The sequence below is a fragment of the Hydractinia symbiolongicarpus genome, chromosome 3 (assembly GCF_029227915.1).
Source record: "Hydractinia symbiolongicarpus strain clone_291-10 chromosome 3, HSymV2.1, whole genome shotgun sequence".
NCBI classification, from domain to species: Eukaryota; Metazoa; Cnidaria; class Hydrozoa; order Anthoathecata; family Hydractiniidae; genus Hydractinia; species Hydractinia symbiolongicarpus.
In genome coordinates this window covers 8925900-8940366 of record NC_079877.1, presented here as the reverse complement: position 1 = coordinate 8940366, position 14467 = coordinate 8925900, and the positions used below count along the sequence as shown (strand labels likewise).

The 14467-nt window shown below is 47.5% G+C and overlaps 65 non-coding genes across 65 annotated transcripts; 10 read left to right on the top strand and 55 right to left on the bottom strand.

Annotated features, from left to right (window-relative positions):
- Positions 1 to 57: 57 nt before the first annotated feature.
- Positions 58 to 130, bottom strand: Trnak-uuu (transfer RNA lysine (anticodon UUU)). The gene has a single exon. It is a non-coding gene; the product is annotated as a tRNA-Lys (tRNA).
- A 73-nt stretch (positions 131 to 203) lies between these two features.
- Positions 204 to 275, bottom strand: Trnad-guc (transfer RNA aspartic acid (anticodon GUC)). Its single transcript has one exon. It is a non-coding gene; the product is annotated as a tRNA-Asp (tRNA).
- Positions 276 to 534: 259 nt separating this feature from the next.
- On the bottom strand, positions 535 to 607 carry Trnaa-ugc (transfer RNA alanine (anticodon UGC)). Its single transcript has one exon. It is a non-coding gene; the product is annotated as a tRNA-Ala (tRNA).
- Positions 608 to 860: 253 nt separating this feature from the next.
- Positions 861 to 954, top strand: Trnay-gua (transfer RNA tyrosine (anticodon GUA)). Its single transcript has 2 exons — positions 861 to 897; positions 919 to 954. It is a non-coding gene; the product is annotated as a tRNA-Tyr (tRNA).
- A 41-nt stretch (positions 955 to 995) lies between these two features.
- Trnal-caa (transfer RNA leucine (anticodon CAA)) lies at positions 996 to 1111 on the bottom strand. The gene is made up of 2 exons: positions 1074 to 1111; positions 996 to 1041 (listed from the first exon to the last, which is right to left on the bottom strand). It is a non-coding gene; the product is annotated as a tRNA-Leu (tRNA).
- A 68-nt stretch (positions 1112 to 1179) lies between these two features.
- Positions 1180 to 1252, bottom strand: Trnaa-agc (transfer RNA alanine (anticodon AGC)). Its single transcript has one exon. It is a non-coding gene; the product is annotated as a tRNA-Ala (tRNA).
- Positions 1253 to 1359: 107 nt separating this feature from the next.
- Trnak-uuu (transfer RNA lysine (anticodon UUU)) lies at positions 1360 to 1432 on the bottom strand. The gene has a single exon. It is a non-coding gene; the product is annotated as a tRNA-Lys (tRNA).
- Positions 1433 to 1505: 73 nt separating this feature from the next.
- Positions 1506 to 1577, bottom strand: Trnad-guc (transfer RNA aspartic acid (anticodon GUC)). The gene has a single exon. It is a non-coding gene; the product is annotated as a tRNA-Asp (tRNA).
- A 259-nt stretch (positions 1578 to 1836) lies between these two features.
- On the bottom strand, positions 1837 to 1909 carry Trnaa-ugc (transfer RNA alanine (anticodon UGC)). Its single transcript has one exon. It is a non-coding gene; the product is annotated as a tRNA-Ala (tRNA).
- Positions 1910 to 2162: 253 nt separating this feature from the next.
- Trnay-gua (transfer RNA tyrosine (anticodon GUA)) lies at positions 2163 to 2256 on the top strand. The gene is made up of 2 exons: positions 2163 to 2199; positions 2221 to 2256. It is a non-coding gene; the product is annotated as a tRNA-Tyr (tRNA).
- A 41-nt stretch (positions 2257 to 2297) lies between these two features.
- Trnal-caa (transfer RNA leucine (anticodon CAA)) lies at positions 2298 to 2413 on the bottom strand. The gene is made up of 2 exons: positions 2376 to 2413; positions 2298 to 2343 (listed from the first exon to the last, which is right to left on the bottom strand). It is a non-coding gene; the product is annotated as a tRNA-Leu (tRNA).
- A 68-nt stretch (positions 2414 to 2481) lies between these two features.
- Trnaa-agc (transfer RNA alanine (anticodon AGC)) lies at positions 2482 to 2554 on the bottom strand. Its single transcript has one exon. It is a non-coding gene; the product is annotated as a tRNA-Ala (tRNA).
- A 107-nt stretch (positions 2555 to 2661) lies between these two features.
- Positions 2662 to 2734, bottom strand: Trnak-uuu (transfer RNA lysine (anticodon UUU)). Its single transcript has one exon. It is a non-coding gene; the product is annotated as a tRNA-Lys (tRNA).
- Positions 2735 to 2807: 73 nt separating this feature from the next.
- Positions 2808 to 2879, bottom strand: Trnad-guc (transfer RNA aspartic acid (anticodon GUC)). Its single transcript has one exon. It is a non-coding gene; the product is annotated as a tRNA-Asp (tRNA).
- A 259-nt stretch (positions 2880 to 3138) lies between these two features.
- On the bottom strand, positions 3139 to 3211 carry Trnaa-ugc (transfer RNA alanine (anticodon UGC)). Its single transcript has one exon. It is a non-coding gene; the product is annotated as a tRNA-Ala (tRNA).
- Positions 3212 to 3464: 253 nt separating this feature from the next.
- On the top strand, positions 3465 to 3558 carry Trnay-gua (transfer RNA tyrosine (anticodon GUA)). The gene is made up of 2 exons: positions 3465 to 3501; positions 3523 to 3558. It is a non-coding gene; the product is annotated as a tRNA-Tyr (tRNA).
- A 41-nt stretch (positions 3559 to 3599) lies between these two features.
- Trnal-caa (transfer RNA leucine (anticodon CAA)) lies at positions 3600 to 3715 on the bottom strand. The gene is made up of 2 exons: positions 3678 to 3715; positions 3600 to 3645 (listed from the first exon to the last, which is right to left on the bottom strand). It is a non-coding gene; the product is annotated as a tRNA-Leu (tRNA).
- A 68-nt stretch (positions 3716 to 3783) lies between these two features.
- Positions 3784 to 3856, bottom strand: Trnaa-agc (transfer RNA alanine (anticodon AGC)). Its single transcript has one exon. It is a non-coding gene; the product is annotated as a tRNA-Ala (tRNA).
- A 107-nt stretch (positions 3857 to 3963) lies between these two features.
- Positions 3964 to 4036, bottom strand: Trnak-uuu (transfer RNA lysine (anticodon UUU)). The gene has a single exon. It is a non-coding gene; the product is annotated as a tRNA-Lys (tRNA).
- Positions 4037 to 4109: 73 nt separating this feature from the next.
- Trnad-guc (transfer RNA aspartic acid (anticodon GUC)) lies at positions 4110 to 4181 on the bottom strand. The gene has a single exon. It is a non-coding gene; the product is annotated as a tRNA-Asp (tRNA).
- A 259-nt stretch (positions 4182 to 4440) lies between these two features.
- Trnaa-ugc (transfer RNA alanine (anticodon UGC)) lies at positions 4441 to 4513 on the bottom strand. The gene has a single exon. It is a non-coding gene; the product is annotated as a tRNA-Ala (tRNA).
- Positions 4514 to 4766: 253 nt separating this feature from the next.
- Trnay-gua (transfer RNA tyrosine (anticodon GUA)) lies at positions 4767 to 4860 on the top strand. Its single transcript has 2 exons — positions 4767 to 4803; positions 4825 to 4860. It is a non-coding gene; the product is annotated as a tRNA-Tyr (tRNA).
- A 41-nt stretch (positions 4861 to 4901) lies between these two features.
- Positions 4902 to 5017, bottom strand: Trnal-caa (transfer RNA leucine (anticodon CAA)). The gene is made up of 2 exons: positions 4980 to 5017; positions 4902 to 4947 (listed from the first exon to the last, which is right to left on the bottom strand). It is a non-coding gene; the product is annotated as a tRNA-Leu (tRNA).
- Positions 5018 to 5085: 68 nt separating this feature from the next.
- On the bottom strand, positions 5086 to 5158 carry Trnaa-agc (transfer RNA alanine (anticodon AGC)). The gene has a single exon. It is a non-coding gene; the product is annotated as a tRNA-Ala (tRNA).
- Positions 5159 to 5265: 107 nt separating this feature from the next.
- On the bottom strand, positions 5266 to 5338 carry Trnak-uuu (transfer RNA lysine (anticodon UUU)). The gene has a single exon. It is a non-coding gene; the product is annotated as a tRNA-Lys (tRNA).
- Positions 5339 to 5411: 73 nt separating this feature from the next.
- On the bottom strand, positions 5412 to 5483 carry Trnad-guc (transfer RNA aspartic acid (anticodon GUC)). Its single transcript has one exon. It is a non-coding gene; the product is annotated as a tRNA-Asp (tRNA).
- A 259-nt stretch (positions 5484 to 5742) lies between these two features.
- Positions 5743 to 5815, bottom strand: Trnaa-ugc (transfer RNA alanine (anticodon UGC)). The gene has a single exon. It is a non-coding gene; the product is annotated as a tRNA-Ala (tRNA).
- Positions 5816 to 6203: 388 nt separating this feature from the next.
- On the bottom strand, positions 6204 to 6319 carry Trnal-caa (transfer RNA leucine (anticodon CAA)). The gene is made up of 2 exons: positions 6282 to 6319; positions 6204 to 6249 (listed from the first exon to the last, which is right to left on the bottom strand). It is a non-coding gene; the product is annotated as a tRNA-Leu (tRNA).
- Positions 6320 to 6387: 68 nt separating this feature from the next.
- On the bottom strand, positions 6388 to 6460 carry Trnaa-agc (transfer RNA alanine (anticodon AGC)). The gene has a single exon. It is a non-coding gene; the product is annotated as a tRNA-Ala (tRNA).
- A 107-nt stretch (positions 6461 to 6567) lies between these two features.
- Positions 6568 to 6640, bottom strand: Trnak-uuu (transfer RNA lysine (anticodon UUU)). Its single transcript has one exon. It is a non-coding gene; the product is annotated as a tRNA-Lys (tRNA).
- A 73-nt stretch (positions 6641 to 6713) lies between these two features.
- On the bottom strand, positions 6714 to 6785 carry Trnad-guc (transfer RNA aspartic acid (anticodon GUC)). Its single transcript has one exon. It is a non-coding gene; the product is annotated as a tRNA-Asp (tRNA).
- A 259-nt stretch (positions 6786 to 7044) lies between these two features.
- Positions 7045 to 7117, bottom strand: Trnaa-cgc (transfer RNA alanine (anticodon CGC)). Its single transcript has one exon. It is a non-coding gene; the product is annotated as a tRNA-Ala (tRNA).
- A 253-nt stretch (positions 7118 to 7370) lies between these two features.
- On the top strand, positions 7371 to 7464 carry Trnay-gua (transfer RNA tyrosine (anticodon GUA)). The gene is made up of 2 exons: positions 7371 to 7407; positions 7429 to 7464. It is a non-coding gene; the product is annotated as a tRNA-Tyr (tRNA).
- A 41-nt stretch (positions 7465 to 7505) lies between these two features.
- Positions 7506 to 7621, bottom strand: Trnal-caa (transfer RNA leucine (anticodon CAA)). Its single transcript has 2 exons — positions 7584 to 7621; positions 7506 to 7551 (listed from the first exon to the last, which is right to left on the bottom strand). It is a non-coding gene; the product is annotated as a tRNA-Leu (tRNA).
- A 68-nt stretch (positions 7622 to 7689) lies between these two features.
- Trnaa-agc (transfer RNA alanine (anticodon AGC)) lies at positions 7690 to 7762 on the bottom strand. Its single transcript has one exon. It is a non-coding gene; the product is annotated as a tRNA-Ala (tRNA).
- A 107-nt stretch (positions 7763 to 7869) lies between these two features.
- On the bottom strand, positions 7870 to 7942 carry Trnak-uuu (transfer RNA lysine (anticodon UUU)). The gene has a single exon. It is a non-coding gene; the product is annotated as a tRNA-Lys (tRNA).
- A 73-nt stretch (positions 7943 to 8015) lies between these two features.
- Trnad-guc (transfer RNA aspartic acid (anticodon GUC)) lies at positions 8016 to 8087 on the bottom strand. The gene has a single exon. It is a non-coding gene; the product is annotated as a tRNA-Asp (tRNA).
- Positions 8088 to 8346: 259 nt separating this feature from the next.
- Trnaa-agc (transfer RNA alanine (anticodon AGC)) lies at positions 8347 to 8419 on the bottom strand. The gene has a single exon. It is a non-coding gene; the product is annotated as a tRNA-Ala (tRNA).
- Positions 8420 to 8672: 253 nt separating this feature from the next.
- Positions 8673 to 8766, top strand: Trnay-gua (transfer RNA tyrosine (anticodon GUA)). Its single transcript has 2 exons — positions 8673 to 8709; positions 8731 to 8766. It is a non-coding gene; the product is annotated as a tRNA-Tyr (tRNA).
- A 41-nt stretch (positions 8767 to 8807) lies between these two features.
- Positions 8808 to 8923, bottom strand: Trnal-caa (transfer RNA leucine (anticodon CAA)). The gene is made up of 2 exons: positions 8886 to 8923; positions 8808 to 8853 (listed from the first exon to the last, which is right to left on the bottom strand). It is a non-coding gene; the product is annotated as a tRNA-Leu (tRNA).
- A 68-nt stretch (positions 8924 to 8991) lies between these two features.
- Trnaa-agc (transfer RNA alanine (anticodon AGC)) lies at positions 8992 to 9064 on the bottom strand. Its single transcript has one exon. It is a non-coding gene; the product is annotated as a tRNA-Ala (tRNA).
- Positions 9065 to 9171: 107 nt separating this feature from the next.
- Trnak-uuu (transfer RNA lysine (anticodon UUU)) lies at positions 9172 to 9244 on the bottom strand. The gene has a single exon. It is a non-coding gene; the product is annotated as a tRNA-Lys (tRNA).
- A 73-nt stretch (positions 9245 to 9317) lies between these two features.
- Positions 9318 to 9389, bottom strand: Trnad-guc (transfer RNA aspartic acid (anticodon GUC)). The gene has a single exon. It is a non-coding gene; the product is annotated as a tRNA-Asp (tRNA).
- Positions 9390 to 9974: 585 nt separating this feature from the next.
- Positions 9975 to 10068, top strand: Trnay-gua (transfer RNA tyrosine (anticodon GUA)). Its single transcript has 2 exons — positions 9975 to 10011; positions 10033 to 10068. It is a non-coding gene; the product is annotated as a tRNA-Tyr (tRNA).
- A 41-nt stretch (positions 10069 to 10109) lies between these two features.
- Trnal-caa (transfer RNA leucine (anticodon CAA)) lies at positions 10110 to 10225 on the bottom strand. Its single transcript has 2 exons — positions 10188 to 10225; positions 10110 to 10155 (listed from the first exon to the last, which is right to left on the bottom strand). It is a non-coding gene; the product is annotated as a tRNA-Leu (tRNA).
- A 68-nt stretch (positions 10226 to 10293) lies between these two features.
- On the bottom strand, positions 10294 to 10366 carry Trnaa-agc (transfer RNA alanine (anticodon AGC)). The gene has a single exon. It is a non-coding gene; the product is annotated as a tRNA-Ala (tRNA).
- Positions 10367 to 10473: 107 nt separating this feature from the next.
- Trnak-uuu (transfer RNA lysine (anticodon UUU)) lies at positions 10474 to 10546 on the bottom strand. The gene has a single exon. It is a non-coding gene; the product is annotated as a tRNA-Lys (tRNA).
- Positions 10547 to 10619: 73 nt separating this feature from the next.
- Positions 10620 to 10691, bottom strand: Trnad-guc (transfer RNA aspartic acid (anticodon GUC)). Its single transcript has one exon. It is a non-coding gene; the product is annotated as a tRNA-Asp (tRNA).
- Positions 10692 to 10950: 259 nt separating this feature from the next.
- Trnaa-ugc (transfer RNA alanine (anticodon UGC)) lies at positions 10951 to 11023 on the bottom strand. The gene has a single exon. It is a non-coding gene; the product is annotated as a tRNA-Ala (tRNA).
- A 253-nt stretch (positions 11024 to 11276) lies between these two features.
- Trnay-gua (transfer RNA tyrosine (anticodon GUA)) lies at positions 11277 to 11370 on the top strand. Its single transcript has 2 exons — positions 11277 to 11313; positions 11335 to 11370. It is a non-coding gene; the product is annotated as a tRNA-Tyr (tRNA).
- A 41-nt stretch (positions 11371 to 11411) lies between these two features.
- Trnal-caa (transfer RNA leucine (anticodon CAA)) lies at positions 11412 to 11527 on the bottom strand. The gene is made up of 2 exons: positions 11490 to 11527; positions 11412 to 11457 (listed from the first exon to the last, which is right to left on the bottom strand). It is a non-coding gene; the product is annotated as a tRNA-Leu (tRNA).
- A 68-nt stretch (positions 11528 to 11595) lies between these two features.
- Positions 11596 to 11668, bottom strand: Trnaa-agc (transfer RNA alanine (anticodon AGC)). Its single transcript has one exon. It is a non-coding gene; the product is annotated as a tRNA-Ala (tRNA).
- Positions 11669 to 11775: 107 nt separating this feature from the next.
- On the bottom strand, positions 11776 to 11848 carry Trnak-uuu (transfer RNA lysine (anticodon UUU)). The gene has a single exon. It is a non-coding gene; the product is annotated as a tRNA-Lys (tRNA).
- A 73-nt stretch (positions 11849 to 11921) lies between these two features.
- Trnad-guc (transfer RNA aspartic acid (anticodon GUC)) lies at positions 11922 to 11993 on the bottom strand. The gene has a single exon. It is a non-coding gene; the product is annotated as a tRNA-Asp (tRNA).
- Positions 11994 to 12252: 259 nt separating this feature from the next.
- Positions 12253 to 12325, bottom strand: Trnaa-ugc (transfer RNA alanine (anticodon UGC)). The gene has a single exon. It is a non-coding gene; the product is annotated as a tRNA-Ala (tRNA).
- Positions 12326 to 12578: 253 nt separating this feature from the next.
- Trnay-gua (transfer RNA tyrosine (anticodon GUA)) lies at positions 12579 to 12672 on the top strand. Its single transcript has 2 exons — positions 12579 to 12615; positions 12637 to 12672. It is a non-coding gene; the product is annotated as a tRNA-Tyr (tRNA).
- Positions 12673 to 12713: 41 nt separating this feature from the next.
- Trnal-caa (transfer RNA leucine (anticodon CAA)) lies at positions 12714 to 12829 on the bottom strand. The gene is made up of 2 exons: positions 12792 to 12829; positions 12714 to 12759 (listed from the first exon to the last, which is right to left on the bottom strand). It is a non-coding gene; the product is annotated as a tRNA-Leu (tRNA).
- Positions 12830 to 12896: 67 nt separating this feature from the next.
- Trnaa-agc (transfer RNA alanine (anticodon AGC)) lies at positions 12897 to 12969 on the bottom strand. The gene has a single exon. It is a non-coding gene; the product is annotated as a tRNA-Ala (tRNA).
- A 107-nt stretch (positions 12970 to 13076) lies between these two features.
- Positions 13077 to 13149, bottom strand: Trnak-uuu (transfer RNA lysine (anticodon UUU)). Its single transcript has one exon. It is a non-coding gene; the product is annotated as a tRNA-Lys (tRNA).
- Positions 13150 to 13222: 73 nt separating this feature from the next.
- On the bottom strand, positions 13223 to 13294 carry Trnad-guc (transfer RNA aspartic acid (anticodon GUC)). The gene has a single exon. It is a non-coding gene; the product is annotated as a tRNA-Asp (tRNA).
- A 262-nt stretch (positions 13295 to 13556) lies between these two features.
- Positions 13557 to 13629, bottom strand: Trnaa-ugc (transfer RNA alanine (anticodon UGC)). Its single transcript has one exon. It is a non-coding gene; the product is annotated as a tRNA-Ala (tRNA).
- Positions 13630 to 13882: 253 nt separating this feature from the next.
- On the top strand, positions 13883 to 13976 carry Trnay-gua (transfer RNA tyrosine (anticodon GUA)). The gene is made up of 2 exons: positions 13883 to 13919; positions 13941 to 13976. It is a non-coding gene; the product is annotated as a tRNA-Tyr (tRNA).
- Positions 13977 to 14017: 41 nt separating this feature from the next.
- On the bottom strand, positions 14018 to 14133 carry Trnal-caa (transfer RNA leucine (anticodon CAA)). The gene is made up of 2 exons: positions 14096 to 14133; positions 14018 to 14063 (listed from the first exon to the last, which is right to left on the bottom strand). It is a non-coding gene; the product is annotated as a tRNA-Leu (tRNA).
- A 68-nt stretch (positions 14134 to 14201) lies between these two features.
- Positions 14202 to 14274, bottom strand: Trnaa-agc (transfer RNA alanine (anticodon AGC)). Its single transcript has one exon. It is a non-coding gene; the product is annotated as a tRNA-Ala (tRNA).
- Positions 14275 to 14381: 107 nt separating this feature from the next.
- Positions 14382 to 14454, bottom strand: Trnak-uuu (transfer RNA lysine (anticodon UUU)). Its single transcript has one exon. It is a non-coding gene; the product is annotated as a tRNA-Lys (tRNA).
- Between the last annotated feature and the right edge of the window lie 13 nt (positions 14455 to 14467).

The window sequence follows — 14467 nt, the reverse complement described above, 5'->3', positions numbered from 1 at the left end:
TCTTTCCACAAGACATTGTGGTGAAAGTTAGTTCACCATCGTACCAAATAATTGTTACGCCCGATGAGGGACTCGAACCCGCGACCCTCAGATTAAAAGTCTGATGCTCTACCGACTGAGCTAACCGGGCGTAAATCTGTATTCCCGGACAGTCCCACGAACGCTACTGACGTGAAACGAAACATTGACAAGATAAAAAGAACCTCCCCGGCGGGGAATCGAACCCCGGTCTCCCGCGTGACAGGCGGGGATACTTACCACTATACTACCGAGGACGAGTTCATATTTAAATAATATGTTCGCGATGGCGTCAATGCCCGAATGCCACACGGTCGATCATGTTAAAAGCTGAAACTGTGTATACTGTCAATGCGAAATTAAACAGCAAGAAATGCTCTAGACATATGCAGCGCGGTTTAGTATTATTATTATTATTATTAATACCAGGTAATCTTAGGAGCATCATAAATCCTCTTATGACCATTGGCAACTACTGAAATTAGTATAAAAATAAATAAATTAAAAACATCGTCTTGGAGGATCCGGGCATCGATCCCGGTACCTCTCGCATGCAAAGCGAGCGCTCTACCATGTGAGCTAATCCCCCTGGAAATGGTAAAAAGGTCATAGTTCGAGTGCTGTTCGCAATACTAAACTACACCTTACACCAGACACATTTCAGCTTACCTACCTTCAGCAGAGTGGCGCAGAGGAAGCGTGCTGGGCCCATAACCCAGAGGTCGGTGGATCGAAACCACCCTCTGCTACGTGCGAGCTATCGCATCATTTTAAAAACCACGTCATACTACAAACGTGACATGACCTGCATAGTCCTGCACAAGAACTGTACGATGCTACATCCACCGATAGCTCAGTTGGTAGAGCGGAGGACTGTAGACGAACTTATACCACTCAGGCATCCTTAGGTCGCTGGTTCAAATCCGGCTCGGTGGACTTGCATTTTAGGCCTAAAATTTTGTGTGGCAGGGAAAAGTTGTCGGAAGTGGGATTCGAACCCACGCCCTCATTCGAGGACCAGAATTCTCCACGCGATGAGTGGAAGAACATTTTGTCTTGAGTCTGGCGCCTTAGACCGCTCGGCCATCCCGACATGACACGAACGCTGCTGCAAATTGCTCTGCGCAAATTTCTTTTATTTTACGCCTATGGAAAAGGCATTGGAGAACCCGGGCATCGATCCCGGTACCTCTCGCATGCTAAGCGAGCGCTCTACCATCTGAGCTAGTTCCCCATCAAGTTTGCTTCGCCTTTGCCACTCCGCAAATGTTACGTTATTCATCCTCTTTCCACAAGACATTGTGGTGAAAGTTAGTTCACCATCGTACCAAATAATTGTTACGCCCGATGAGGGACTCGAACCCGCGACCCTCAGATTAAAAGTCTGATGCTCTACCGACTGAGCTAACCGGGCGTAAATCTGTATTCCCGGACAGTCCCGCGAACGCTACTGACGTGAAACGAAACATTGACAAGATAAAAAGAACCTCCCCGGCGGGGAATCGAACCCCGGTCTCCCGCGTGACAGGCGGGGATACTTACCACTATACTACCGAGGACGAGTTCATATTTAAATAATATGTTCGCGATGGCGTCAATGCCCGAATGCCACACGGTCGATCATGTTAAAAGCTGAAACTGTGTATACTGTCAATGCGAAATTAAACAGCAAGAAATGCTCTAGACATATGCAGCGCGGTTTAGTATTATTATTATTATTATTAATACCAGGTAATCTTAGGAGCATCATAAATCCTCTTATGACCATTGGCAACTACTGAAATTAGTATAAAAATAAATAAATTAAAAACATCGTCTTGGAGGATCCGGGCATCGATCCCGGTACCTCTCGCATGCAAAGCGAGCGCTCTACCATGTGAGCTAATCCCCCTGGAAATGGTAAAAAGGTCATAGTTCGAGTGCTGTTCGCAATACTAAACTACACCTTACACCAGACACATTTCAGCTTACCTACCTTCAGCAGAGTGGCGCAGAGGAAGCGTGCTGGGCCCATAACCCAGAGGTCGGTGGATCGAAACCACCCTCTGCTACGTGCGAGCTATCGCATCATTTTAAAAACCACGTCATACTACAAACGTGACATGACCTGCATAGTCCTGCACAAGAACTGTACGATGCTACATCCACCGATAGCTCAGTTGGTAGAGCGGAGGACTGTAGACGAACTTATACCACTCAGGCATCCTTAGGTCGCTGGTTCAAATCCGGCTCGGTGGACTTGCATTTTAGGCCTAAAATTTTGTGTGGCAGGGAAAAGTTGTCGGAAGTGGGATTCAAACCCACGCCCTCATTCGAGGACCAGAATTCTCCACGCGATGAGTGGAAGAACATTTTGTCTTGAGTCTGGCGCCTTAGACCGCTCGGCCATCCCGACATGACACGAACGCTGCTGCAAATTGCTCTGCGCAAATTTCTTTTATTTTACGCCTATGGAAAAGGCATTGGAGAACCCGGGCATCGATCCCGGTACCTCTCGCATGCTAAGCGAGCGCTCTACCATCTGAGCTAGTTCCCCATCAAGTTTGCTTCGCCTTTGCCACTCCGCAAATGTTACGTCATTCATCCTCTTTCGTCAAGACATTGTGGTGAAAGTTAGTTCACCATCGTACCAAATAATTGTTACGCCCGATGAGGGACTCGAACCCGCGACCCTCAGATTAAAAGTCTGATGCTCTACCGACTGAGCTAACCGGGCGTAAATCTGTATTCCCGGACAGTCCCGCGAACGCTACTGACGTGAAACGAAACATTGACAAGATAAAAAGAACCTCCCCGGCGGGGAATCGAACCCCGGTCTCCCGCGTGACAGACGGGGATACTTACCACTATACTACCGAGGACGAGTTCATATTTAAATAATATGTTCGCGATGGCGTCAATGCCCGAATGCCACACGGTCGATCATGTTAAAAGCTGAAACTGTGTATACTGTCAATGCGAAATTAAACAGCAAGAAATGCTCTAGACATATGCAGCGCGGTTTAGTATTATTATTATTATTATTAATACCAGGTAATCTTAGGAGCATCATAAATCCTCTTATGACCATTGGCAACTACTGAAATTAGTATAAAAATAAATAAATTAAAAACATCGTCTTGGAGGATCCGGGCATCGATCCCGGTACCTCTCGCATGCAAAGCGAGCGCTCTACCATGTGAGCTAATCCCCCTGGAAATGGTAAAAAGGTCATAGTTCGAGTGCTGTTCGCAATACTAAACTACACCTTACATCAGACACATTTCAGCTTACCTACCTTCAGCAGAGTGGCGCAGAGGAAGCGTGCTGGGCCCATAACCCAGAGGTCGGTGGATCGAAACCACCCTCTGCTACGTGCGAGCTATCGCATCATTTTAAAAACCACGTCATACTACAAACGTGACATGACCTGCATAGTCCTGCACAAGAACTGTACGATGCTACATCCACCGATAGCTCAGTTGGTAGAGCGGAGGACTGTAGACGAACTTATACCACTCAGGCATCCTTAGGTCGCTGGTTCAAATCCAGCTCGGTGGACTTGCATTTTAGGCCTAAAATTTTGTGTGGCAGGGAAAAGTTGTCGGAAGTGGGATTCGAACCCACGCCCTCATTCGAGGACCAGAATTCTCCACGCGATGAGTGGAAGAACATTTTGTCTTGAGTCTGGCGCCTTAGACCGCTCGGCCATCCCGACATGACACGAACGCTGCTGCAAATTGCTCTGCGCAAATTTCTTTTATTTTACGCCTATGGAAAAGGCATTGGAGAACCCGGGCATCGATCCCGGTACCTCTCGCATGCTAAGCGAGCGCTCTACCATCTGAGCTAGTTCCCCATCAAGTTTGCTTCGCCTTTGCCACTCCGCAAATGTTACGTTATTCATCCTCTTTCGACAAGACATTGTGGTGAAAGTTAGTTCACCATCGTACCAAATAATTGTTACGCCCGATGAGGGACTCGAACCCGCGACCCTCAGATTAAAAGTCTGATGCTCTACCGACTGAGCTAACCGGGCGTAAATCTGTATTCCCGGACAGTCCCGCGAACGCTACTGACGTGAAACGAAACATTGACAAGATAAAAAGAACCTCCCCGGCGGGGAATCGAACCCCGGTCTCCCGCGTGACAGGCGGGGATACTTACCACTATACTACCGAGGACGAGTTCATATTTAAATAATATGTTCGCGATGGCGTCAATGCCCGAATGCCACACGGTCGATCATGTTAAAAGCTGAAACTGTGTATACTGTCAATGCGAAATTAAACAGCAAGAAATGCTCTAGACATATGCAGCGCGGTTTAGTATTATTATTATTATTATTAATACCAGGTAATCTTAGGAGCATCATAAATCCTCTTATGACCATTGGCAACTACTGAAATTAGTATAAAAATAAATAAATTAAAAACATCGTCTTGGAGGATCCGGGCATCGATCCCGGTACCTCTCGCATGCAAAGCGAGCGCTCTACCATGTGAGCTAATCCCCCTGGAAATGGTAAAAAGGTCATAGTTCGAGTGCTGTTCGCAATACTAAACTACACCTTACATCAGACACATTTCAGCTTACCTACCTTCAGCAGAGTGGCGCAGAGGAAGCGTGCTGGGCCCATAACCCAGAGGTCGGTGGATCGAAACCACCCTCTGCTACGTGCGAGCTATCGCATCATTTTAAAAACCACGTCATACTACAAACGTGACATGACCTGCATAGTCCTGCACAAGAACTGTACGATGCTACATCCACCGATAGCTCAGTTGGTAGAGCGGAGGACTGTAGACGAACTTATACCACTCAGGCATCCTTAGGTCGCTGGTTCAAATCCGGCTCGGTGGACTTGCATTTTAGGCCTAAAATTTTGTGTGGCAGGGAAAAGTTGTCGGAAGTGGGATTCGAACCCACGCCCTCATTCGAGGACCAGAATTCTCCACGCGATGAGTGGAAGAACATTTTGTCTTGAGTCTGGCGCCTTAGACCGCTCGGCCATCCCGACATGACACGAACGCTGCTGCAAATTGCTCTGCGCAAATTTCTTTTATTTTACGCCTATGGAAAAGGCATTGGAGAACCCGGGCATCGATCCCGGTACCTCTCGCATGCTAAGCGAGCGCTCTACCATCTGAGCTAGTTCCCCATCAAGTTTGCTTCGCCTTTGCCACTCCGCAAATGTTACGTTATTCATCCTCTTTCGACAAGACATTGTGGTGAAAGTTAGTTCACCATCGTACCAAATAATTGTTACGCCCGATGAGGGACTCGAACCCGCGACCCTCAGATTAAAAGTCTGATGCTCTACCGACTGAGCTAACCGGGCGTAAATCTGTATTCCCGGACAGTCCCGCGAACGCTACTGACGTGAAACGAAACATTGACAAGATAAAAAGAACCTCCCCGGCGGGGAATCGAACCCCGGTCTCCCGCGTGACAGGCGGGGATACTTACCACTATACTACCGAGGACGAGTTCATATTTAAATAATATGTTCGCGATGGCGTCAATGCCCGAATGCCACACGGTCGATCATGTTAAAAGCTGAAACTGTGTATACTGTCAATGCGAAATTAAACAGCAAGAAATGCTCTAGACATATGCAGCGCGGTTTAGTATTATTATTATTATTATTAATACCAGGTAATCTTAGGAGCATCATAAATCCTCTTATGACCATTGGCAACTACTGAAATTAGTATAAAAATAAATAAATTAAAAACATCGTCTTGGAGGATCCGGGCATCGATCCCGGTACCTCTCGCATGCAAAGCGAGCGCTCTACCATGTGAGCTAATCCCCCTGGAAATGGTAAAAAGGTCATAGTTCGAGTGCTGTTCGCAATACTAAACTACACCTTACATCAGACACATTTCAGCTTACCTACCTTCAGCAGAGTGGCGCAGAGGAAGCGTGCTGGGCCCATAACCCAGAGGTCGGTGGATCGAAACCACCCTCTGCTACGTGCGAGCTATCGCATCATTTTAAAAACCACGTCATACTACAAACGTGACATGACCTGCATAGTCCTGCACAAGAACTGTACGATGCTACATCCACCGATAGCTCAGTTGGTAGAGCGGAGGACTGCAGACGAACTTATACCACTCAGGCATCCTTAGGTCGCTGGTTCAAATCCGGCTCGGTGGACTTGCATTTTAGGCCTAAAATTTTGTGTGGCAGGGAAAAGTTGTCGGAAGTGGGATTCGAACCCACGCCCTCATTCGAGGACCAGAATTCTCCACGCGATGAGTGGAAGAACATTTTGTCTTGAGTCTGGCGCCTTAGACCGCTCGGCCATCCCGACATGACACGAACGCTGCTGCAAATTGCTCTGCGCAAATTTCTTTTATTTTACGCCTATGGAAAAGGCATTGGAGAACCCGGGCATCGATCCCGGTACCTCTCGCATGCTAAGCGAGCGCTCTACCATCTGAGCTAGTTCCCCATCAAGTTTGCTTCGCCTTTGCCACTCCGCAAATGTTACGTTATTCATCCTCTTTCGACAAGACATTGTGGTGAAAGTTAGTTCACCATCGTACCAAATAATTGTTACGCCCGATGAGGGACTCGAACCCGCGACCCTCAGATTAAAAGTCTGATGCTCTACCGACTGAGCTAACTGGGCGTAAATCTGTATTCCCGGACAGTCCCGCGAACGCTACTGACGTGAAACGAAACATTGACAAGATAAAAAGAACCTCCCCGGCGGGGAATCGAACCCCGGTCTCCCGCGTGACAGGCGGGGATACTTACCACTATACTACCGAGGACGAGTTCATATTTAAATAATATGTTCGCGATGGCGTCAATGCCCGAATGCCACACGGTCGATCATGTTAAAAGCTGAAACTGTGTATACTGTCAATGCGAAATTAAACAGCAAGAAATGCTCTAGACATATGCAGCGCGGTTTAGTATTATTATTATTATTATTAATACCAGGTAATCTTAGGAGCATCATAAATCCTCTTATGACCATTGGCAACTACTGAAATTAGTATAAAAATAAATAAATTAAAAACATCGTCTTGGAGGATCCGGGCATCGATCCCGGTACCTCTCGCATGCGAAGCGAGCGCTCTACCATGTGAGCTAATCCCCCTGGAAATGGTAAAAAGGTCATAGTTCGAGTGCTGTTCGCAATACTAAACTACACCTTACATCAGACACATTTCAGCTTACCTACCTTCAGCAGAGTGGCGCAGAGGAAGCGTGCTGGGCCCATAACCCAGAGGTCGGTGGATCGAAACCACCCTCTGCTACGTGCGAGCTATCGCATCATTTTAAAAACCACGTCATACTACAAACGTGACATGACCTGCATAGTCCTGCACAAGAACTGTACGATGCTACATCCACCGATAGCTCAGTTGGTAGAGCGGAGGACTGTAGACGAACTTATACCACTCAGGCATCCTTAGGTCGCTGGTTCAAATCCGGCTCGGTGGACTTGCATTTTAGGCCTAAAATTTTGTGTGGCAGGGAAAAGTTGTCGGAAGTGGGATTCGAACCCACGCCCTCATTCGAGGACCATAATTCTCCACGCGATGAGTGGAAGAACATTTTGTCTTGAGTCTGGCGCCTTAGACCGCTCGGCCATCCCGACATGACACGAACGCTGCTGCAAATTGCTCTGCGCAAATTTCTTTTATTTTACGCCTATGGAAAAGGCATTGGAGAACCCGGGCATCGATCCCGGTACCTCTCGCATGCTAAGCGAGCGCTCTACCATCTGAGCTAGTTCCCCATCAAGTTTGCTTCGCCTTTGCCACTCCGCAAATGTTACGTTATTCATCCTCTTTCGACAAGACATTGTGGTGAAAGTTAGTTCACCATCGTACCAAATAATTGTTACGCCCGATGAGGGACTCGAACCCGCGACCGTCAGATTAAAAGTCTGATGCTCTACCGACTGAGCTAACCGGGCGTAAATCTGTATTCCCGGACAGTCCCGCGAACGCTACTGACGTGAAACGAAACATTGACAAGATAAAAAGAACCTCCCCGGCGGGGAATCGAACCCCGGTCTCCCGCGTGACAGGCGGGGATACTTACCACTATACTACCGAGGACGAGTTCATATTTAAATAATATGTTCGCGATGGCGTCAATGCCCGAATGCCACACGGTCGATCATGTTAAAAGCTGAAACTGTGTATACTGTCAATGCGAAATTAAACAGCAAGAAATGCTCTAGACATATGCAGCGCGGTTTAGTATTATTATTATTATTATTAATACCAGGTAATCTTAGGAGCATCATAAATCCTCTTATGACCATTGGCAACTACTGAAATTAGTATAAAAATAAATAAATTAAAAACATCGTCTTGGAGGATCCGGGCATCGATCCCGGTACCTCTCGCATGCTAAGCGAGCGCTCTACCATGTGAGCTAATCCCCCTGGAAATGGTAAAAAGGTCATAGTTCGAGTGCTGTTCGCAATACTAAACTACACCTTACATCAGACACATTTCAGCTTACCTACCTTCAGCAGAGTGGCGCAGAGGAAGCGTGCTGGGCCCATAACCCAGAGGTCGGTGGATCGAAACCACCCTCTGCTACGTGCGAGCTATCGCATCATTTTAAAAACCACGTCATACTACAAACGTGACATGACCTGCATAGTCCTGCACAAGAACTGTACGATGCTACATCCACCGATAGCTCAGTTGGTAGAGCGGAGGACTGTAGACGAACTTATACCACTCAGGCATCCTTAGGTCGCTGGTTCAAATCCGGCTCGGTGGACTTGCATTTTAGGCCTAAAATTTTGTGTGGCAGGGAAAAGTTGTCGGAAGTGGGATTCGAACCCACGCCCTCATTCGAGGACCAGAATTCTCCACGCGATGAGTGGAAGAACATTTTGTCTTGAGTCTGGCGCCTTAGACCGCTCGGCCATCCCGACATGACACGAACGCTGCTGCAAATTGCTCTGCGCAAATTTCTTTTATTTTACGCCTATGGAAAAGGCATTGGAGAACCCGGGCATCGATCCCGGTACCTCTCGCATGCTAAGCGAGCGCTCTACCATCTGAGCTAGTTCCCCATCAAGTTTGCTTCGCCTTTGCCACTCCGCAAATGTTACGTTATTCATCCTCTTTCGACAAGAAATTGTGGTGAAAGTTAGTTCACCATCGTACCAAATAATTGTTACGCCCGATGAGGGACTCGAACCCGCGACCCTCAGATTAAAAGTCTGATGCTCTACCGACTGAGCTAACCGGGCGTAAATCTGTATTCCCGGACAGTCCCGCGAACGCTACTGACGTGAAACGAAACATTGACAAGATAAAAAGAACCTCCCCGGCGGGGAATCGAACCCCGGTCTCCCGCGTGACAGGCGGGGATACTTACCACTATACTACCGAGGACGAGTTCATATTTAAATAATATGTTCGCGATGGCGTCAATGCCCGAATGCCACACGGTCGATCATGTTAAAAGCTGAAACTGTGTATACTGTCAATGCGAAATTAAACAGCAAGAAATGCTCTAGACATATGCAGCGCGGTTTAGTATTATTATTATTATTATTAATACCAGGTAATCTTAGGAGCATCATAAATCCTCTTATGACCATTGGCAACTACTGAAATTAGTATAAAAATAAATAAATTAAAAACATCGTCTTGGAGGATCCGGGCATCGATCCCGGTACCTCTCGCATGCAAAGGGAGCGCTCTACCATGTGAGCTAATCCCCCTGGAAATGGTGAAAAGGTCATAGTTCGAGTGCTGTTCGCAATACTAAACTACACCTTACATCAGACACATTTCAGCTTACCTACCTTCAGCAGAGTGGCGCAGAGGAAGCGTGCTGGGCCCATAACCCAGAGGTCGGTGGATCGAAACCACCCTCTGCTACGTGCGAGCTATCGCATCATTTTAAAAACCACGTCATACTACAAACGTGACATGACCTGCATAGTCCTGCACAAGAACTGTACGATGCTACATCCACCGATAGCTCAGTTGGTAGAGCGGAGGACTGTAGACGAACTTATACCACTCAGGCATCCTTAGGTCGCTGGTTCAAATCCGGCTCGGTGGACTTGCATTTTAGGCCTAAAATTTTGTGTGGCAGGGAAAAGTTGTCGGAAGTGGGATTCGAACCCACGCCCTCATTCGAGGACCAGAATTCTCCACGCGATGAGTGGAAGAACATTTTGTCTTGAGTCTGGCGCCTTAGACCGCTCGGCCATCCCGACATGACCCGAACGCTGCTGCAAATTGCTCTGCGCAAATTTCTTTTATTTTACGCCTATGGAAAAGGCATTGGAGAACCCGGGCATCGATCCCGGTACCTCTCGCATGCTAAGCGAGCGCTCTACCATCTGAGCTAGTTCCCCATCAAGTTTGCTTCGCCTTTGCCACTCCGCAAATGTTACGTTATTCATCCTCTTTCGACAAGACATTGTGGTGAAAGTTAGTTCACCATCGTACCAAATAATTGTTACGCCCGATGAGGGACTCGAACCCGCGACCCTCAGATTAAAAGTCTGATGCTCTACCGACTGAGCTAACCGGGCGTAAATCTGTATTCCCGGACAGTCCCGCGAACGCTACTGACGTGAAACGAAACATTGACAAGATAAAAAGAACCTCCCCGGCGGGGAATCGAACCCCGGTCTCCCGCGTGACAGGCGGGGATACTTACCACTATACTACCGAGGACGAGTTCATACTTAAATAATATGTTCGCGATGGCGTCAATGCCCGAATGCCACACGGTCGATCATGTTAAAAGCTGAAACTGTGTATACTGTCAATGCGAAATTAAACAACAAGAAATGCTCTAGACATATGCAGCGCGGTTTAGTATTATTATTATTATTATTAATACCAGGTAATCTTAGGAGCATCATAAATCCTCTTATGACCATTGGCAACTACTGAAATTAGTATAAAAATAAATAAATTAAAAACATCGTCTTGGAGGATCCGGGCATCGATCCCGGTACCTCTCGCATGCAAAGCGAGCGCTCTACCATGTGAGCTAATCCCCCTGGAAATGGTAAAAAGGTCATAGTTCGAGTGCTGTTCGCAATACTAAACTACACCTTACATCAGACACATTTCAGCTTACCTACCTTCAGCAGAGTGGCGCAGAGGAAGCGTGCTGGGCCCATAACCCAGAGGTCGGTGGATCGAAACCACCCTCTGCTACGTGCGAGCTATCGCATCATTTTAAAAACCACGTCATACTACAAACGTGACATGACCTGCATAGTCCTGCACAAGAACTGTACGATGCTACATCCACCGATAGCTCAGTTGGTAGAGCGGAGGACTGTAGACGAACTTATACCACTCAGGCATCCTTAGGTCGCTGGTTCAAATCCGGCTCGGTGGACTTGCATTTTAGGCCTAAAATTTTGTGTGGCAGGGAAAAGTTGTCGGAAGTGGGATTCGAACCCACGCCCTCATTCGAGGACCAGAATTCTCCACGCGATGAGTGGAAGAACATTTTGTCTTGAGTCTGGCGCCTTAGACCGCTCGGCCATCCCGACATGACACGAACGCTGCTGCAAATTGCTCTGCGCAAATTTCTTTTATTTTACGCCTATGGAAAAGGCATTGGAGAACCCGGGCATCGATCCCGGTACCTCTCGCATGCTAAGCGAGCGCTCTACCATCTGAGCTAGTTCCCCATCAAGTTTGCTTCGCCTTTGCCACTCCGCAAATGTTACGTTATTCATCCTCTTTCGACAAGACATTGTGGTGAAAGTTAGTTCACCATCGTACCAAATAATTGTTACGCCCGATGAGGGACTCGAACCCGCGACCCTCAGATTAAAAGTCTGATGCTCTACCGACTGAGCTAACCGGGCGTAAATCTGTATTCCCGGACAGTCCCGCGAACGCTACTGACGTGAAACGAAACATTGACAAGATAAAAAGAACCTCCCCGGCGGGGAATCGAACCCCGGTCTCCCGCGTGACAGGCGGGGATACTTACCACTATACTACCGAGGACGAGTTCATACTTAAATAATATGTTCGCGATGGCGTCAATGCCCGAATGCCACACGGTCGATCATGTTAAAAGCTGAAACTGTGTATACTGTCAATGCGAAATTAAACAGCAAGAAATGCTCTAGACATATGCAGCGCGGTTTAGTATTATTATTATTATTATTAATACCAGGTAATCTTAGGAGCATCATAAATCCTCTTATGACCATTGGCAACTACTGAAATTAGTATAAGAATAAATAAATTAAAAACATCGTCTTGGAGGATCCGGGCATCGATCCCGGTACCTCTCGCATGCAAAGCGAGCGCTCTACCATGTGAGCTAATCCCCCTGGAAATGGTAAAAAGGTCATAGTTCGAGTGCTGTTCGCAATACTAAACTACACCTTACATCAGACACATTTCAGCTTACCTACCTTCAGCAGAGTGGCGCAGAGGAAGCGTGCTGGGCCCATAACCCAGAGGTCGGTGGATCGAAACCACCCTCTGCTACGTGCGAGCTATCGCATCATTTTAAAAACCACGTCATACTACAAACGTGACATGACCTGCATAGTCCTGCACAAGAACGCTACGATGCTACATCCACCGATAGCTCAGTTGGTAGAGCGGAGGACTGTAGACGAACTTATACCACTCAGGCATCCTTAGGTCGCTGGTTCAAATCCGGCTCGGTGGACTTGCATTTTAGGCCTAAAATTTTGTGTGGCAGGGAAAAGTTGTCGGAAGTGGGATTCGAACCCACGCCCTCATTCGAGGACCAGAATTCTCCACGCGATGAGTGGAAGAACATTTTGTCTTGAGTCTGGCGCCTTAGACCGCTCGGCCATCCCGACATGCACGAACGCTGCTGCAAATTGCTCTGCGCAAATTTCTTTTATTTTACGCCTATGGAAAAGGCATTGGAGAACCCGGGCATCGATCCCGGTACCTCTCGCATGCTAAGCGAGCGCTCTACCATCTGAGCTAGTTCCCCATCAAGTTTGCTTCGCCTTTGCCACTCCGCAAATGTTACGTTATTCATCCTCTTTCGACAAGACATTGTGGTGAAAGTTAGTTCACCATCGTACCAAATAATTGTTACGCCCGATGAGGGACTCGAACCCGCGACCCTCAGATTAAAAGTCTGATGCTCTACCGACTGAGCTAACCGGGCGTAAATCTGTATTCCCGGACAGTCCCGCGAACGCTACTGACGTGAAACGAAACATTGACAAGATAAAAAGAACCTCCCCGGCGGGGAATCGAACCCCAGTCTCCCGCGTGACAGGCGGGGATACTTACCACTATACTACCGAGGACGAGTTCATATTTAAATAATATGTTCGCGATGGCGTCAATGCCCGAATGCCACACGGTCGATCATGTTAAAAGCTGAAACTGTGTATACAGTCAATGCGAAATTAAACAGCAAGAAATGCTCTAGACATATGCAGCGCGGTTTAGTATTATTATTATTATTATTATTAATACCAGGTAATCTTAGGAGCATCATAAATCCTCTTATGACCATTGGCAACTACTGAAATTAGTATAAAAATAAATAAATTAAAAACATCGTCTTGGAGGATCCGGGCATCGATCCCGGTACCTCTCGCATGCAAAGCGAGCGCTCTACCATGTGAGCTAATCCCCCTGGAAATGGTAAAAAGGTCATAGTTCGAGTGCTGTTCGCAATACTAAACTACACCTTACATCAGACACATTTCAGCTTACCTACCTTCAGCAGAGTGGCGCAGAGGAAGCGTGCTGGGCCCATAACCCAGAGGTCGGTGGATCGAAACCACCCTCTGCTACGTGCGAGCTATCGCATCATTTTAAAAACCACGTCATACTACAAACGTGACATGACCTGCATAGTCCTGCACAAGAACTGTACGATGCTACATCCACCGATAGCTCAGTTGGTAGAGCGGAGGACTGTAGACGAACTTATACCACTCAGGCATCCTTAGGTCGCTGGTTCAAATCCGGCTCGGTGGACTTGCATTTTAGGCCTAAAATTTTGTGTGGCAGGGAAAAGTTGTCGGAAGTGGGATTCGAACCCACGCCCTCATTCGAGGACCAGAATTCTCCACGCGATGAGTGGAAGAACATTTTGTCTTGAGTCTGGCGCCTTAGACCGCTCGGCCATCCCGACATGACACGAACGCTGCTGCAAATTGCTCTGCGCAAATTTCTTTTATTTTACGCCTATGGAAAAGGCATTGGAGAACCCGGGCATCGATCCCGGTACCTCTCGCATGCTAAGCGAGCGCTCTACCATCTGAGCTAGTTCCCCATCAAGTTTGCTTCGCCTTTGCCACTCCGCAAATGTCACGTTATTCATCCTTTTTCGACAAGACATTGTGGTGAAAGTTAGTTCACCATCGTACCAAATAATTGTTACGCCCGATGAGGGACTCGAACCCGCGACCGTCAGATTAAAAGTCTGATGCTCTACCGACTGAGCTAACCGAGCGTAAATCTGTATT